Source organism: Aotus nancymaae, unplaced genomic scaffold, assembly GCF_030222135.1.
Source record: "Aotus nancymaae isolate 86718 unplaced genomic scaffold, 86718_ANA_hifiasm-v0.15.2.pri h1tg000062l, whole genome shotgun sequence".
Lineage (NCBI taxonomy): Eukaryota > Metazoa > Chordata > Mammalia > Primates > Aotidae > Aotus > Aotus nancymaae.
Genome location: NW_026988476.1, coordinates 34,377,501 through 34,384,115, shown reverse-complemented (window position 1 = coordinate 34,384,115; position 6,615 = coordinate 34,377,501). Strand labels below are relative to the sequence as shown.

General features: G+C 41.7%; 1 non-coding gene across 1 annotated transcript; it reads left to right on the top strand.

The window, feature by feature from the left end:
* Positions 1 to 1,366: 1,366 nt before the first annotated feature.
* LOC135270496 (U1 spliceosomal RNA) lies at positions 1,367 to 1,532 on the top strand. Its single transcript, XR_010338666.1, has one exon. It is a non-coding gene; the product is annotated as a U1 spliceosomal RNA (small nuclear RNA).
* The last annotated feature ends 5,083 nt before the right edge of the window (positions 1,533 to 6,615 follow it).

Genomic DNA, 6,615 nt, shown 5'->3' with positions numbered 1-6,615 from the left:
GGGAGTAATTAAAGTAAAATTACATTTTGGGGAGTAATTAAAGTATCCTCGTTTGTATAGTGGTGAGTATCCCTGCCTGACTCAGGAGACTGGGGTTCAATTCCCCGACAGGGAGTAATTAAAAAAAAAGTAAAGTAAAATTACTCCCCAAAATGCACTGAGTAAATTCCCCAAAATGCACTGGATGCCCACTTATGGCAAGGCCTCATTTCTTAACCGGAATGTGGTAAAGTGTTCTATACAGCATAAAAGCCCCCCCAAAAAATTTGATGATGAGGGATCAAGCTCTGGAGCCCTAGTAATGACAAAAAGGAAAGAGTGTGTGTGTGTGTGTGTGTGTGTGTGTGTGCACGCGTCCATACATGTAGGTACAGGGTGGGGAGCATTACAAGATGTACAAGGCAGTGGAATGGATTTTTGCAGGGACTACTTATAAAATCAGTCAGGTTCTTCGCTTTTAGACACCTCCCATAGCTCTTAGCTCTGCATGACTGGTTCCTCCAGTAGCTCCTGCACTTAGCAGCTAAGAAGGCCTTGCTTGGAGAGACAAGGTACTTGCCCTCACTTACACACTGAATTTAAAACCCAGTTTAACCCTCCTTGCTTTATGGAGTTTCCTCACAGTCTTCCAAGCATATCCTTCCAATGGGTGAAGCTGAAGGAGAAGACACCAGGAATGGCTTAAGAACTGAGTGCCCTTCCAAGTTTGAGCAATTATAAATAAAGCTTCTGTAAACACCTAAAAAAAAAAAAAAAAGAAAAAGAAAAGAGCTGAGTGCCACTTTAAGTAGATACTTCTTGGACTTTAAGTTATGAAAACAAAACACCCAGAACCAAAGCAAAAGCTGCTGGAAGAATGACGTAACAGTCACACTGGAGTTGTATTTGTTTTCTCCTGAGCAGTAACACTTTAAAGTTGTCCTGAAGGTTGTTGCCTGGTAGCAGAGATTTGGAGAGGTGGAAGGTAAATTTATAAATATATTCCATGACTAGGGCTCTTTATAGAAAAGTAAAAGGATGAATTGATAAGGATTCATTTTTTTTTCCAGAGCCAAACTTGATAAGGTGTCTTAAGAAACGGACATTTTAAAAACAAAAAAATCAAGTTGTTATTATGGTATTGTGACACTTCTGCATAATTTCCTAACAAAGACCAGCATTCATAGTGCTGAGGAATAGACTTTTCCAGGCATTTTACTGAATAAGCTGTAAAACTGCTGGCTTTGCCTTTGCTGGTGGCCTGCATGGCACAACTTCTCTGGGCCTCTGCTTAACTTTCCCAAACAGCACAGCACTTTGAAACACTCTCTCCACTGAATACAACGAACAAGTTGTTGATAAAGCTCTACTGTCAAAACTTACTTGGATACTTACCTGGCAGGGGAGAGGCCATGATCATGAAGGTAGTTTTCCCAGGGTGAGGCTCATTCATTGCACTCCATAGCTGTGCTTACTCCTGTGATTTTCCCAGATGCAGGAAACTCGACGGCATAATTTGTGGTAGTGAGGAACTACAGTCATGTTATCCCCGGAAAAAAAAGAAAAAGACAAAGAAAAAAACTTATTTGGAGTTTAAACTTTAATTAATTAAAAATTTATCCTCTGGGGCCACATATCTAGGGGAGACTTTAACCCAACACAGATACTGGGTCTGGACAACCTGTAATAACCTGGTGTCTGTGATGGGTTAAAGTCTTCCCTTAACTCATCAGAAATACTGGGTTATTGCAGGTCTGGATTACATTGTGTACTAGCAAGAAAACTCAGTGTGCCATTGGTCCTTGGTATTCCCGAAGTCATAACAGTTATAAAACCCTGACTATGGCTTTCTTCATTGCTTCATCAGCTGTTTAGTTACTTAAACCTAGCTATACACAACAAAAGAAAGAAGAAGAAGAAGAAGAAAAACCAGTTTCTTGAAGAACTTGGAAAAAAGTTGACAATGAAAGTTAAACTAGTAAAATCCATATGCAATAAAAGAGATTAATAGAGACCACCCTGAGGAACCATTAACATACTTTCCATTAACAAACTTGAAGAAAGCACTTAGAAGATTAGGAAAAGAGAGTCAGAGAGCAGGAATTTTAGGCTAGAACTATCCAGGGAGAGAGGCACTTTGGTGGTGGTGGCACAGGAAGAGTGGAATCAAGGAGACCAGTTGAGGTTCCTGCTGTATGCCAGCTGAGAATGATGATTTGGACTTCCATAAATGGTAGAAGTGGAGATGGAGTGAAGTAGACAGATCCAAGATTTATGTTAGAGGCAGGATCCATGGAACTTGGTAAGGGGTTAGCTTATGGGAGTTGAGGAGAAGATAGCCGAAAGGCTGAGTCCCAGATTTCTGGCATGACTAACTGGATGGATGAAGATACTCTTAGCTGAGATTTGGGGAGGAGCAGATTTGGGGAAAATATCAAATATGTAACTTTGGATAGACCAAGTTTGAGATGGTGTCTTTGTCTATTTTGTGTTGTTATTAAGGAATACCTGAGGCTGGGTAATTTATAAAGGAAAGAGGTTTATATGGCTCATGGTTGTGCAGGCTATACAATAAGCACGGTGCCACCATCTGTTCAGCTTCTGGTGAGGGCTGCAGGTTGTCTCCAGTCTTGGCAGAAGGGAAAGGAGGAGAGCAAACATGTGCTGAGATCACCTGGTGAGAGAGGAAGCAAGAGAGAGCAGGGAGGTGCTAGGCTCTTTTTACCAACCAGCTTTCATGGGATCTAACAACCAGCATAATAGAGTGAGAACTCACTCACTCCACCTGCCCCCCCAACCCACCCAGGGAGGGCATTAATCTATTCATGAGGGGTCATCCCTCCTGACCCAATATCTTCCATTGGGTCCCACTTCCAGCATTGATACCAAATTTCAAGATGAGGCTTGGGGAGACAAACATCCAAAGCATTCTGCTCCTTTCCCCCAAAACTCATGTCCTTCTCACATGCAAAATTCATAGTCCCAAAAGCGTTAACTTGTTCCAACACCAGGCTAAAAGTCCAAAGTCCAAAGTCTCATCTGAGACTCAGGGCAAATTCCTTCCAGCTATGGGCCTGTAAAATCAAAAACAAGTTATTTAATTCTGAGATGCAATGGTTGTTCAGGCATTAGGTAAACATTTTCATTCCCAAAGGGAGAAACTGGCCAAAAGAAAGGTAACAGGCCCTCACAAGTCTGAAACCCAGTAGGGCAGACATTAAATCTGAAAGCTCCAAAATAAACTTTGACTCCATATCCTGCATTCTGGGCACATTGTTTTGAGGGATGGGCTCCCAATGCCTCAGGCTTCCCCTATGGCTTTGCTGAGTGCTACCTACATGGCTGCTCTTAGGGGTTGGAGTGGAGTGCCTGAGGCTTTTACAGACTGAGGTGCATGTTGCTGGTGACTCCACAATTCTAGCCTGCTTCCACAGCTCCTAGGCACTGCCCTAATAGAGTTTCTCTGCAGTGACTTGCCCATGTGGCAGGTTTCTGCCTGGGTGCTCAGGCTTTCCAATATGTCCTCTGAAATCTAGGTGGAAGCTGCCAAGCCTCCATCACGCTTGCATTCTGGGAGCCTGCAGACAACACCATGTGGAAGCTGCCAGAACTTAAGGCTTACACTCTCTGGAGCAGCAGCCTGAGTGATACCTGGGGCTGTGTGGGCTCAGGGTAGAGCTAGAGCAATTAGGATGCTCCCCACATCCTGAGGTGGCACAGGGCAAAAGCACCCCAGGCCTGTCCCCTGAAACCATTCTGTCTCATAGGCCTCTGAGTCTGTGATGGGAGGGATGACCTCAAAGATTTCCGAAATGTCTTTGAGACCTTTTCCCCTTTGTTCTGTTAGCACCTGGTTCCCTTTTATCCATGTTAATCTCTCTAGCAAGTGGTTGCTCCACATCACCCTTGGATTCATCACCTGAAAACATTCTTTCCTTCTCTACCACATGACCAAGTTATTAATGTTCCAAATTGTTAGGCTCTGTTTCTCTTTTAATTAGAAAGTCCACCTTTAGATCATTCTTTTGCTGCCATATCTGATCATAAGCTGTTAAAAGCAGCCATGACAGTTCTTGAATGCTTTACTGCTTAGAAATTTCTTGCACCAGATGCCCTAGGTCATCACTCTTAAGTTTGGTCTTCCACAAAGCCCTAGGCCATGAACACGATGCAGCCAAGTTCTTTGCTAAGACATAAGATGGGTGACATTTGCTTCAGTTTCCAATAAGTTCCTCATTTTCATCTGGGACTTTGTCAGCATGGCCTTTACTGTCTATTTTTCTATCTGCATTTTGGTCACAATCATTTAACCAATATCTAAGAAGTTCCTAATTTTTCCTAGTCTTTTTAGCTTCTTCTGAGCCCTCCAAACTCTTCCATCCTCTGCTCATTAACCAGTCCAAAGCCATTTCCACATTTTCAAGTATCTTTATAGCAACATCCCACTCCTCAGTACTAATTTTTTGTCTTCACCTGTTTTGTGTTGCTATAAAGGAATACCCGAGGCTGAAGTAATTTATAAAGAAGAGGTTTATGTGGCTCACAGTTCTGCAAGCTGTACGATGAGCATGGCACCAGCATCCATTATTGCTTAAGCCTTTCACTGTTCAAGACTTTGGGTTACATGACTCTATGCTCATAATTGATGTTGTTGGAGCAAAACAAAGTGCAATGTATTTTATGTGTGTCAATAAAGGAATGATCTGTTCTTGTTCTATAGAGAATGGAAATTGGAAGTAAACACCTGTTGTCTTCCAAAGTAGGGTCTTCAAGCGTTTTGCATTTTTCATTTAACTTGTTAGGAGGCTTGGAGCTATTAGTTAATTCATCTTCCAATACACTGTTTAATACAGCACTAAATAAATGATGCAAGTAGTCAATTAATGAGTAATCAACTAATAGTTCTACTAGTAATTGATTTATTTTTCTTTAAAAAAGTTGTATAAAACAGTGAATTAGCTGGCTAATCAGTATGTGAAATAACTTTTTATAATGCAAAAGATTTTGGACAAGTTACCAAACCTGTTAGTGTTAGGTTTTTTTCAACTATAAAACAAGAATAACATTAACTCTCTGTAATGTTCATTTGTGGAATTAAGGAGACAGTGTTTATACAAGCAGTATGTTGGGATGATACCCCAAAGTATCCCCAAAACTTAGAATAAAATCAGTGGGATCTAAATAAAAAGAATGAGGTTAGACACCAGTAAAAATGACACAGCCAAAGAGATTATTGGATTACTTATGGGTGTGCAATAGTTTCAGGAACACTCAGATCAAATTTAAATAGCCTAGGTATATTGTCATCTCTGGAAAATAGGAGCTGGACTGCACTGGATTAGGTAAAGTCTAAACCTAATCATTTGCATAATAACATAGGAAGAAAACAATGTGCCAGTCCCTACAGTAGGGATGCCCTAATAACAGACATGGAGGCATCAGGCCACTGAAGCAGGGTGGCATCAGCCATTAGAACCATGGAGCCTCCCCTATCCCACTCCTGAGGTTTCATGCTCACTGGGAAACTTTCTGGTGGCACTTTTACAGATTTGCCTACAGAAAGGGGAGGATATGATGAACCAACAAGTGCATCCATCAAATCCCCTAGAGCTGTATCAGTGGAAATCTAAAAGCCCTAGGACTGGGTCCTTGGCCACCCCACTGCCCTTAGTGCCTGGGTGATGCTGGAAAGGATGTTTGTAAGCCTCCATCTTTTTCTCCCATCCCAATCTAGTCAGTTTATATGGCAATGAGGTGAGTAAAGGAAGCTTTAGTGATTCAGGTTTCTGAGGTGGCCACTATATAATTCATCAGTGACAAGACTGTGATGATGATTTCTCAGATTTAGCAAATACTCGCACTTATCCATTCTGAAGAAAAGCAGGTCCATTATGAGATGGTTTTTCATATGGCCTTTTCTGGTTTCCTTCATGTTTCAGAGAAAATCTTACATAAATAAAACTCCTTCTCCTTCTCATTGCTTAGTGCTGCTCTCTTCTTCTTTCATCTCCCAGAATGCAGTCTGAACATCAATCATTTCCGCTGCCTCCCTTTTCCTCCACACTACCCTTTTTCCCATGATCATTCAGAATACTTGTCACTTTGATCCTGTGGAGATCTCTTTCTTCATAGTTCATTTCCCAGTTTTACTTTCTCCTATTGAACGATATCCATCTCCTACCCATTCCCAGGACACGCTGAGTTTAACTACAGTCCATCATGCCAGAAAGACTAGTACGTGCTGCATGAACAAAACACTGTTTATTCTTCATGGAACAAAATGAGATGTTTTCCTGAAGGGTGGTTGTTGTAATCTCTACCCGTATCAGACCAATAGACAGGCTGACCTTTAGAAGGTAAAACTAAACTTCTCCCTTTTCAACTCACCCTTCTCACCATGTCAGCCTCTAGAGATTGGCAAATAAGGAGGTAGAACTCGTTCTGTTTTATTAGTATTCTTTGCACTTAATGATCCTTGTGCGCTCCAGCTTTGGCATCAAATCAGCAACACTGACTTTGTTTTCAGTATGTGCAGAGCACCAAACCACAAGAGAAAGTGCATGACAGACAGACTCCCTGTCCTGAAAGAGTTCACACTCTATGGGGAGGGACCACCCCTACTCCAAGAATACATAC